Consider the following 10,385-nt stretch of genomic DNA (forward strand, 5'->3'; position numbering starts at 1 on the left):
ATTTTATGTTTCTTGTTTGAGTCTAGTGTCTAATTTTAAGTTTGGTGTCTTGCATGCATTGATCTTGGTTCTATTTTCAAGTCAATAGTACAGGGAACTGAAGATTCAGAACATGCAGCAGAGAAATTACACAGAAAAAGCTGGGCGTTCAAAACGCCGAGTGAAGAAGGACAGACTGGCGTTTAAACGCCAGCCAGGGTGCCTGGTTGGGCGTTTAACGCCCAAAAAGGTAGTGCATTGGGCGTTAAACGCCAGAATGTGCACCATTCTGGGCGTTTAACGCCAGGATGGCACAAGAGGGAAGATTTTGTTTTCAAATCAATTTTTTTTCAAGTTTTCAAAGTTTTTCAAAATCAAATCTTTTTCAAATCAAATCTTTTCAATCAAATGTTTTCAAAATCAATTTCTTTCCTTTTTCAAAGATACTTGCTAACAATTAATGATTTGATTGAACATTTTAAGTATGTTGCCTTTTCTGTTGAGAAAGGTTTAATGTTTGAATCATATCTTTTCTTGTTAGCTAAGTCATCAATTTTAAAATCAAATCTTTTTAAAATTGTTTTCAAATCATATCTTTTCAATCATATCTTTTTAAAAGCATAATTTTTCAAACATATCTTTTTAATCACATCTTTTTCAAAAATAGTTTTCAATCATATTTTTTTCAAAAATCACTTGATTTCTTTCCCACTTTTAGTTTTCGAAAATTATCAATCAATTTTTCAAAATGTTCTTAAAATCTTTTTAACTTAATTTTCGAAAAATCTCTTCCCCTCTTCTCACATCCTTCTATTTGTGGAGTACCACTCCTCCTCAATGCACAATTCGAACTCTATCTCACTAAGTTCGAATTCTCTACTTCTTCCTTCTATTTTTCTTTTCCTCTGACACCTCAAGGAATCTCTATACTGTGACATAGAGGATTTCATATTTTCTGGTTCTCTTCTCTTTCATATGAGCAGGAGCAAAGACAAAAGCATTCTTGTTGAGGCTGATCCTGAACCTGAAAGGACCTTGAAGCAAAAGCTAAGAGAAGCTAAGGCACAACTCTCTATAGAGGACCTAACAGAAACCTTCAAAGAAGAAGAATCTATGGCAGCCGAAAACAACAACAATGCCAACAATGCAAGGAAGGTGCTGGGTGACTTTACTGCACCTACTCCCGACTTCTATGGGAGAAGCATCTCTATCCCTACCATTGGAGCAAACAACTTTGAGCTTAAGCCTCAATTAGTTTCTCTAATGCAACAGAATTGCAAGTTCCATGGACTTCCATTGGAAGATCCTCATCAGTTCTTAGCTGAATTTTTGCAAATCTGTGACACTGTCAAGACTAATGGGGTTGACCCTGAGGTCTACAGACTTATGCTATTCCCTTTTGCTGTAAGAGACAGAGCTAGAATATGGTTGGACTTACAACCTAAAGACAGCCTGAACTCTTGGGAAAAGCTAGTCAATGCCTTCTTGGCAAAGTTCTTTCCACCTCAAAAATTGAGTAAGCTTAGAGTGGAAGTCCAAACCTTCAGACAGAAGGAAGGAGAATCCCTCTATGAAGCTTGGGAAAGATACAAACAATTGATCAGAAAGTGTCCCTCTGATATGCTTTCTGAATGGAGCATCATAGTTATTTTCTATGATGGTCTCTCTGAACTGTCCAAGATGTCATTGGATAGCTCTGCTGGAGGATCTCTTCATCTGAAGAAGACGCCTGCAGAAGCTCAAGAACTAATTAAAATGGTTGCAAATAACCAATTCATGTACACTTCTGAAAGGAATCCTGTGAACAATGGGACTAATCAGAAGAAAGGAGTTCTTGAGATTGATACTCTGAATGCCATATTGGCTCAGAATAAAATATTGACTCAACAAGTCAATTTGATTTCTCAAAGTCTGTCTGGAATGCAAAATGCACCTGGCAATACTAAGGATGCTTCATCTGAAGAAGAAGCTTATGATCCTGAGAACCCTTCAATGGAAGAGGTGAATTACATGGGAGAACCCTATGGAAACACCTATAATTCTTCATGGAGAAATCATCCAAATTTCTCATGGAAGGATCAACAGAGACCTCAACAAGGTTTCAACAACAATAATGGTGGAAGAAACAGGTTTAGCAATGGCAAGCCTTTTCCATCATCTTCTCAGCAACAGACACAGAATTCTAAGCAGAGCCACTCTGACTTAGCAACCATGGTCTCTGATCTAATCAAAACCACTCAAAGTTTCATGACTGAAACAAGGTCCTCCATTAGGAATTTGGAGGCACAAGTGGGACAGCTGAGCAAGAAAATTACTGAACTCCCTCCTAGTACTCTTCCAAGCAATACAGAAGAAAATCCAAAAGGAGAGTGCAAGGCCATCAACATGGCCAAATTTGGAGAGGAAGGAGAGGAAGTGAACGCCACTGAGGAACACCTCAATGGACGTCCACTGGCCTCCACTGAGTTCCCCAATGAGGAACCATGGGAATCTGAGGCTCAAAATGAGACCATAGAGATTCCATTGGACCTACTTCTGCCATTCATGAGCTCTGATGAGTATTCTTCCTCTGAAGAGGATGAGTATGTCACTGAAGAGCAAGTTGCTAAATACCTTGGAGCAATCATGAAGCTAAATGACAAGTTATTTGGAAATGAGACTTGGGAGAACAAACCTCCTTTGCTCACCAAAGAACTAGATGACTTGTCTAGGCAGAAATTACCTCAAAAGAGACAAGATCCTGGGAAGTTTTCAATACCTTGTACCATAGGCACCATGACCTTCAAGAAGGCTCTGTGTGACTTAGGGTCAAGTGTAAACCTCATGCCTCTCTCTGTAATGGAGAAGCTAGGGATCTTTGAGGTGCAAGCTGCAAGAATCTCACTAGAGATGGCAGACAATTCAAGAAAACAAGCTTATGGACTTGTAGAGGATGTTCTGGTGAAAATTGAAGACCATTACATCCCTGCTGATTTCATAGTCCTAGAGACTGGGAAGTGCATGGATGAATCCATCATCCTTGGCAGACCCTTCCTAGCCACAGCAAAGGCTATGATTGATGTTGATAGAGGTGAACTGATCATTCAAGTGAATGAGGAGTCCTTTGTGTTTAAGGCTCAAGGATATCCCTCTGTCACCATGGAGAGGAAGCATGAAGAGCTTCTCTCAAGACAGAGTCAAACAGAGCCCCCACAGTCAAACTCTAAGTTTGGTGTTGGGAGGCCACAACCAAACTCTAAGTTTGGTGTTGAACCCCCACAGTCAAACTCTAAGTTTGGTGTTGGGAGGTTCCAACATTGCTCTGAGCATCTGTGAGGCTCCATGAGAGCCCACTGTCAAGCTATTGACATTAAAGAAGCGCTTGTTGGGAGGCAACCCAATCTTACTATATTTTATCTATTTCCCTTTGTTATTTTATGTTTTCTGTAGGTTGATGATCATGAGAAGTCACAAAATCAATTGAAAAAGCAAAAACAATGAAAAATAGAAAGAAAAATAGCACACCCTGGAGGAAGATGTTGCTGGCGTTTAAACGCCAGTAAGGCCAGCAGTTGGGCGTTTAACGCCCAGTCTGGCACCATTCTGGGCGTTTAACGCCAGAAAGGGGCACCAGACAGGCGTTAAACGCCAGAAAAGGGCAAGAACCTGGCGTTAAACGCCAGAAATGGGCACCAGCCCGGCGTTTAACGCCAGATTTGGCACAAAACGCAAATTTTCTTGCCACTTGGTGCAGGGATGACTTTTCCTTGACACCTCAGGATCTGTGGACCCCACAGGATCCCCACCAACCCCACCACCCTCTTTCTTCTTCACCCATTCACCAATCACCTCAACACCTCTTCCCCAAAAACCCTTCACCTATCAAATCCCATCTTTCTCTTCACCACTCACATCCATCCTTCATAAAACCCCACCTACCTCACCTTTCAAATTCAAACCACTTTCCCTCCCAAACCCACCCATACATGACCGAACCATGAGCCCCCTTCTCCTATATAAACCCTTCTTCACTCCTTCATTTTCACACAACCTAAACACCACTTCTCCCCCTCTTTGGCCGAACACAAAGCCATTCCCTTCTTCCTCATTTCTTCTTCTTCTACTCTCTTCTTTCTTCTTTTGCTCGAGGACGAGCAAACCTTTTAAGTTTGGTGTGGTAAAAGCATTGCTTTTTGTTTTTCCATAACCATTTATGGCATCCAAGGCCGGAGAAACCTCTAGAAAGAGGAAAGGGAAGGCAAAAGCTTCCACCTCCGAGTCATGGGAGATGGAGAGATTCATCTCAAGGATGCATCAAGACCACTTCTATGAAGTTGTGGCCTTGAAGAAGGTGATCCCCGAGGTCCCTTTTTCACTAAAAAAAAGTGAATATCCGGAGATCCGACATGAGATCCGAAGAAGAGGTTGGGAAGTTCTTACCAACCCCATTCAACAAGTCGGAATCTTAATGGTTCAAGAGTTCTATGCCAATGCATGGATCACCAAGAGCCATGATCAAAGTGTGAACCCGAACCCAAAGAATTGGCTTACAATGGTTCGGGGGAAATACTTAGATTTTAGTCCGGAAAATGTGAGGTTGGCATTCAACTTGCCCATGATGCAAGGAGATGAACATCCTTACACAAGAAGGGTCAACTTTGATCAAAGGTTGGACCAAGTCCTCACTGACATTTGTGAAGAGGGCGCCCAATGGAAGAGAGATTCAAGAGGGAAGCCGGTTCAATTAAGAAGGCATGACCTCAAGCCCGTGGCTAGAGGATGGTTGGAGTTTATCCAACGCTCAATCATTCCCACTAGCAACCGGTCCGAAGTTACTCTAGACCGGGCCATCATGATTCATAGCATCATGATTGGAGAAGAAGTGGAAGTTCATGAGGTTATAGCCCAAGAACTCTATAAGGTGGCGGACAAGTCCTCTACCTTAGCAAGGTTAGCCTTTCCTCATCTCATTTGTCACCTCTGTTATTCAGTTGGAGTTGACATAGAGGGAGACATCTTTATTGATGAGGACAAGCCCATCACTAAGAAAAGGATGGAGCAAACAAGAGACCCCTCTCATCATGAGATCCCTGAGATGCCTCAAGGGATGCACTTTTCTCCACAAGACTATTGGGAGCAAATTAACACCTCCCTAGGAGAATTGAGTTCCAACATGGGACAACTAAGGGTGGAGCACCAAGAACATTCCATCCTCCTCCATGAAATTAGAGAAGATCAAAGAATCATGAGAGAGGAGCAACAAAGACAAGGAAGAGACATTGAGGAGCTCAAACACTCCATAAGATCTTCAAAAGGAAGAACAAGCCGCCATCACTGAGGTGGACCCGTTCTTTAATCTCCTTGTTCTTTATTTTTCTGTTTTTTGAATTTTAGTGCTTATGTTTATCCATGTTTGTGTCTTATGATTATTAGTGTCTTAGTGTCTATGCCTTAAAGTTATGAATGTCCTATGAATCCATCACCTTTCTTAAATAAACAATGTTCTTAATTGAAAAAGAGAAGAATTGCATGAATTTTGAATTTTATAACAGATTAATTATTTTGATGTGGTGGCAACACTTTTGTTTTCTGAGTGTATGCTTAAACAGTGCATATGTCTTTTGAATTTGTGGTTCATGAATGTTGGCTCTTGAAAGAATGATGATAAAGGAGACATGTTACTGAGGATCTGAAAAATCATAAAAATGATTCTTGAAGCAAGAAAAAGCAGTGAATACAAAAAAAAAACGAAAAAAAAGGGGGAGAAAGAGAAAAAAGAAAGAAAAAAAAGAAAGAAATAAGGTTGTGATCCAAGGCAAAAAGAGTGTGCTTAAGAACCCTGGACACCTCTAATTGGGGACTCTAGCAAAGCTAAGTCACAATCTGAAAAGGTTCACCCAATTATGTGTCTGTGGCATGTATGTATCCGGTGGTAATACTGGAAGACAGAGTGCTTTGGGCCACGGCCAAGACTCATAAAGTAGCTGTGTTCAAGAATCATCATACTTAACTAGGAGAATCAATAACACTATCCGGATTCTGAGTTCCTAAAGAAGCCAACCATTCTGAATTTCAAAGGATAGAGTGAGATGCCAAAACTGTTCAGAGGCAAAAAGCTAAAAGCCCCGCTCATCTAATTAATACTGATTTTCATAGATGTTTTTGGAATTCATTGCATATTCTCTTCTTTTTATCTTATTTGATTCTCAGTTGCTTGGGAACAAGCAACAATTTAAGTTTGGTGTTGTGATGAGCGGATAATTTATACGCTTTTTGGCATTGTTTTTAGTGTGTTTTTAGTATGATCTAGTTAGTTTTTAGTATATTTCTATTATTTTTTAGTTAAAATTCACTTTTCTGGACTTTACGATGAGTTTCTGTGTTTTTCTGTGATTTCAGGTATTTTCTGGCTGAAATTGAGGGACCTGAGCAAAAATCTGATCCAGAGACTGAAAAGGACTACAGATGTTGTTGGATTCTGACCTCCCTGCACTCGAAGTGGATTTGCTGGAGCTACAGAAGCCCAATTGGCGCGCTCTCAACGGCGTTGGAAAGTAGACATCCTGGGCTTTCCAGCAATATATGATAGTCCATACTTTCCCCAAGATTTGATGGCCCAAACCGGCGTTCAAAGTCACCTTCAGATTTCCCAGCGTTAAACGCCGGAACTGGCACCAAAATGGGAGTTAAACGCCCAAACTGGCATAAAAGCTGGCGTTTAACTCCAAGAAGAGTCTCTACACGAAAAATGCTTCATTGCTCAGCCCAAGCACACACCAAGTGGGCCCAGAAGTGGATTTTTACGTCATTTACTCATCTTTGAAATTCTTAAGCTACTAGTTCCCTATAAGTAGGACCTTTTACTATTGTATTTTCATCTGGGTTCTTCTGGTTCCCTCTCTGGGACCGAAGCCAATGATCACTCTTGTTCTTATGTATTTTCAATGGTGGAGTTTCTACACACCATAGATTAAGGTGTGGAGCTCTGCTGTACCTCGAGTATTAATGCAATTACTATTGTTCTTCTATTCAATTCCGCTTGTTCTTGTTCCAAGATATCACTTGTTCTTCAACTTGATGAATGTGATGATCCGTGACACTCATCATCATTCTCACCTATGAACGTGTGACTGACAACCACCTCCGTTCTACCTTAGATTGGGTGAAAATCTCTTGGATTCCTGATACACGATGCATGGTTGATCGCCTGCTACCGAGCGCTCGCCTGACAAACGAGCCAGCCATTCCGTGAGATCAGAGTCTTCGTGGTATAGGCAAGAACTGATGGCGGCATTCAAGAGAATCTGGAAGGTCTAACCTTGTCTGTGGTATTCTGAGTAGGATTCAATGATTGAATGACTGTGACGTGCTTCAAACTCCTGAGGGCGGGGCGTTAGTGACAGACGCAAAAGAATCACTGGATTCTATTCCGGCCCGATCGAGAACCGACAGCTGGATAGCCGTGCCGTGACAGGGTGCGTTGAACATTTCCACTGAGAGGATGGGAGGTAGCCACTGACAACGGTGAAACCCTTGCATAAGCTTGCCATGGAAAGGAGTAAGAAGGATTGGATGAAGACAGTAGGAAAGCAGAGAGACGGAAGGGACCAAGCATCTTCATACGCTTATCTGAAATTCCCACCATTGAATTACATAAGTATCTCTATCTTTATCTTTATGTTTTATTCATCATCTATACCCATTTGAGTCTGCCTGACTACGATTTACAAGGTGACCATAGCTTGCTTCATACCAACAATCTCCGTGGGATCGACCCTTACTCGCGTAAGGTTTATTACTTGGACGACCCAGTGCACTTGCTGGTTAGTTGTGCGAAGTTGTAGTGATCACAATTTCGTCCTCCAAAAACTAACATTGAAACTTCCAAATTCATAAATGAAAAGTACAAAGAAAAGAAAGAGAAGGAAAAGCGTGTGAAGGGAGGGAGTCCGAAGACCCCTCTTAAATCCCCAATCTCCAGCCTACTTGAATGTACAAACTAAGGCCTTTATATAGGCTCTCCTAAATTACAAAATGAAATTAAAAGCAAATTACAATTAAATAAAAATTCCTATTCTAGATACTTCTTGTGGCCTTGATTGGTTGACACTTGTGGGTTTGCTTCCTTGAGATTGGGTGGTCCTTGAAAGAGAAGTGAATAAAGTTGAGGTCCAGGTGCTAAAGTTAGTGCTACCGTTAGCCACACTAACGCTACAAGTGTGGCGTTAGTGCCAAAGTTATTGTGGCTAACGTTGCACTTGTTACCAATTGGTATTTTTGGGGCTTAAAAGATGCCTCTTGTTTGTGCTTCAATTTCATGCCCACTATAGACTATTATATATCTTTGGAAAGCTCTAAATGTCAGTTTTCTAACGCAACTAGAATCACCTCAATTGGACCTCTGCAACTCAAGTTATGCTCCTTTGAAGTGGACATGGTCGCTGGCATAGTCGCTAGCGTTACTGGAAAACGTGAGTCACAATAACGCTAGCGATCAGGGGCTTAATATTGCCAGGTTCTGGAGCTCAAAATTAATGTCTACACAATACTATTATATATTTTTGGAAAGCCCTGGATGTCTACTTTCAAACGCCTTTGGAATCGCATCATTTGGAGCTCTACAGCTCGACTTACACTTCTTGGAAGGTGAAGAGGTCAGCTGGCCTTACTACAAGTTGATACCATGTTCATCTTTGCACTTTTGGGGCAGGTTTTCTCCCTCAAATTTAGTGTCCACCATGTAGTGCCATGTATGCTTGGAAAGCTCTGGAATCTTACTTTCCAATGCCTTTAGAATCACCTCATTTGGAGTTTTGCGGCTCATGTTATTCTTGTTTGAAGAAGGCATGGTCAGGCTGTCAGGTGAGATTTTTGCCTATGTTAACTTCCACGTTAATGTAGTTAACGTGGCCATTAACGTGGGTCTTTTTGCTTCGCAAACGTTAGTGGCACTCACTTTTTCCACTAACGCTGGCTTCTTCCTTTCCTTCCACGTTAACTTCCACGTTAATGTAGTTAACGTGGCCATTAACGTGGGTCTTTTTGCTTCGCAAACGTTAGTGGCACTCACTTTTTCCACTAACGTTGGCGTTTCCCTTTCCTTCCACGTTAACTTCCATGTTAATGTAGTTAACGTGGAAGATAACGTAGGCCTTCTTTGCTTCTCAAACGTTAGTGGCGTTAACTTTTACCACTAACATTCCATGCTCTCTTTCTTCAAAGTTAATGCCACTAACTTTCTCACTAACATTGGGGCTTCTCTTTTCTTCCACGTTAATGGCCACGTTAGTGGCACTATCGTAGCCACTAACGTGGCTCTTCTCTGCTTCTTGTTACCTGAAATCAATCAAACAAAGTGCATCAAAGTCTTGCTCTTAATCATGGGATCATGTATCATCCAATTTATCATTCAATTCATGCATAATTCTCATGAAATCATTCAAAATTTACAATGTTTGCTTGAATCATGGTATGATTGCATTTTCACCCAAATACTTGCTTATTTTCTAAGAAAATGCATGAAACCATCCTAAAGCATACAAAAAATGGCAAGTAAAACTAGCCAAGATGCCCTGGCATCACAACACCAAACTTAAATCTTGCTTGTCCCCAAGCAAGAAAAGAACTATGCACAAAGAATTCTCTTAATTGGAATGTATTGAAGAATTGCTTATGATGCCTTAGTGGGTGAAGTGAATAAGTGACAGTGGGGTGAACTTTAATTTGTATGCTTATGCAAGGATTCCAGTGCTTATTAGTCCTCACATTTTGGAAGTCTTAGATTAGGACATTCATTCAAATAATATTATGGAAGTCTCTTTATAGATTGTCACCTTGAAGCAGCACTTATTTTCTAGCATTTTTCTTTTTTTTTGGGATTTGGCCTCGACTCTAGGTGTCATGCATCAAAGTGGCTTTTTAAGATAAGCTTTCAATCAATACTCCCAAACCAGTTGGTCTAAGGTATTAGGTGTTGAAGCACCCCTTAGGATTTACTTGCTCAAGCCTCTTTATTTGATACAAATCTACCACAAGCATTTAACTAGGACAATAACTCTTTGAGTTCTTCTTTCTTTCTTTTTCTTCCTAGTAATTGATGCTCAGAGCCTTGGGCTTGTTTTTTGTTTTTCTCTTTCTTTTGTTCTCTTTTGTTACTGCTTCTTGGATCAATAGATGTTTGAGAAATTCCATAATACTTCTCTAAACTTCATTTCCTGTCTATGAGCTCCCATGTAAGTTTTCACAAACATGCAACCTCAATACACAATCATATAATCAGAACCTCCACTCTTCTTAATCTTTTGCTTGCCCCATGATTTATAAAATTCTTCAACATTTTCCTTTCAAAAAAATGATTTCTTTGTTGCATTCTTAAAGATATTGGGTGCAAGTAAAATTCAAGATGACAATCATGATATCATAGCAAC

General features: G+C 40.6%; 1 non-coding gene across 1 annotated transcript; it reads right to left on the reverse strand.

Moving 5' to 3' along the window:
• Positions 1 to 1,497: 1,497 nt before the first annotated feature.
• LOC130959041 (small nucleolar RNA R71) lies at positions 1,498 to 1,605 on the reverse strand. Its single transcript, XR_009078138.1, has one exon. It is a non-coding gene; the product is annotated as a small nucleolar RNA R71 (small nucleolar RNA).
• Positions 1,606 to 10,385: the final 8,780 nt, after the last annotated feature.

The sequence above is a fragment of the Arachis stenosperma genome, chromosome 10, assembly GCF_014773155.1.
Source record: "Arachis stenosperma cultivar V10309 chromosome 10, arast.V10309.gnm1.PFL2, whole genome shotgun sequence".
In the NCBI taxonomy this organism is placed as follows: Eukaryota; Viridiplantae; Streptophyta; class Magnoliopsida; order Fabales; family Fabaceae; genus Arachis; species Arachis stenosperma.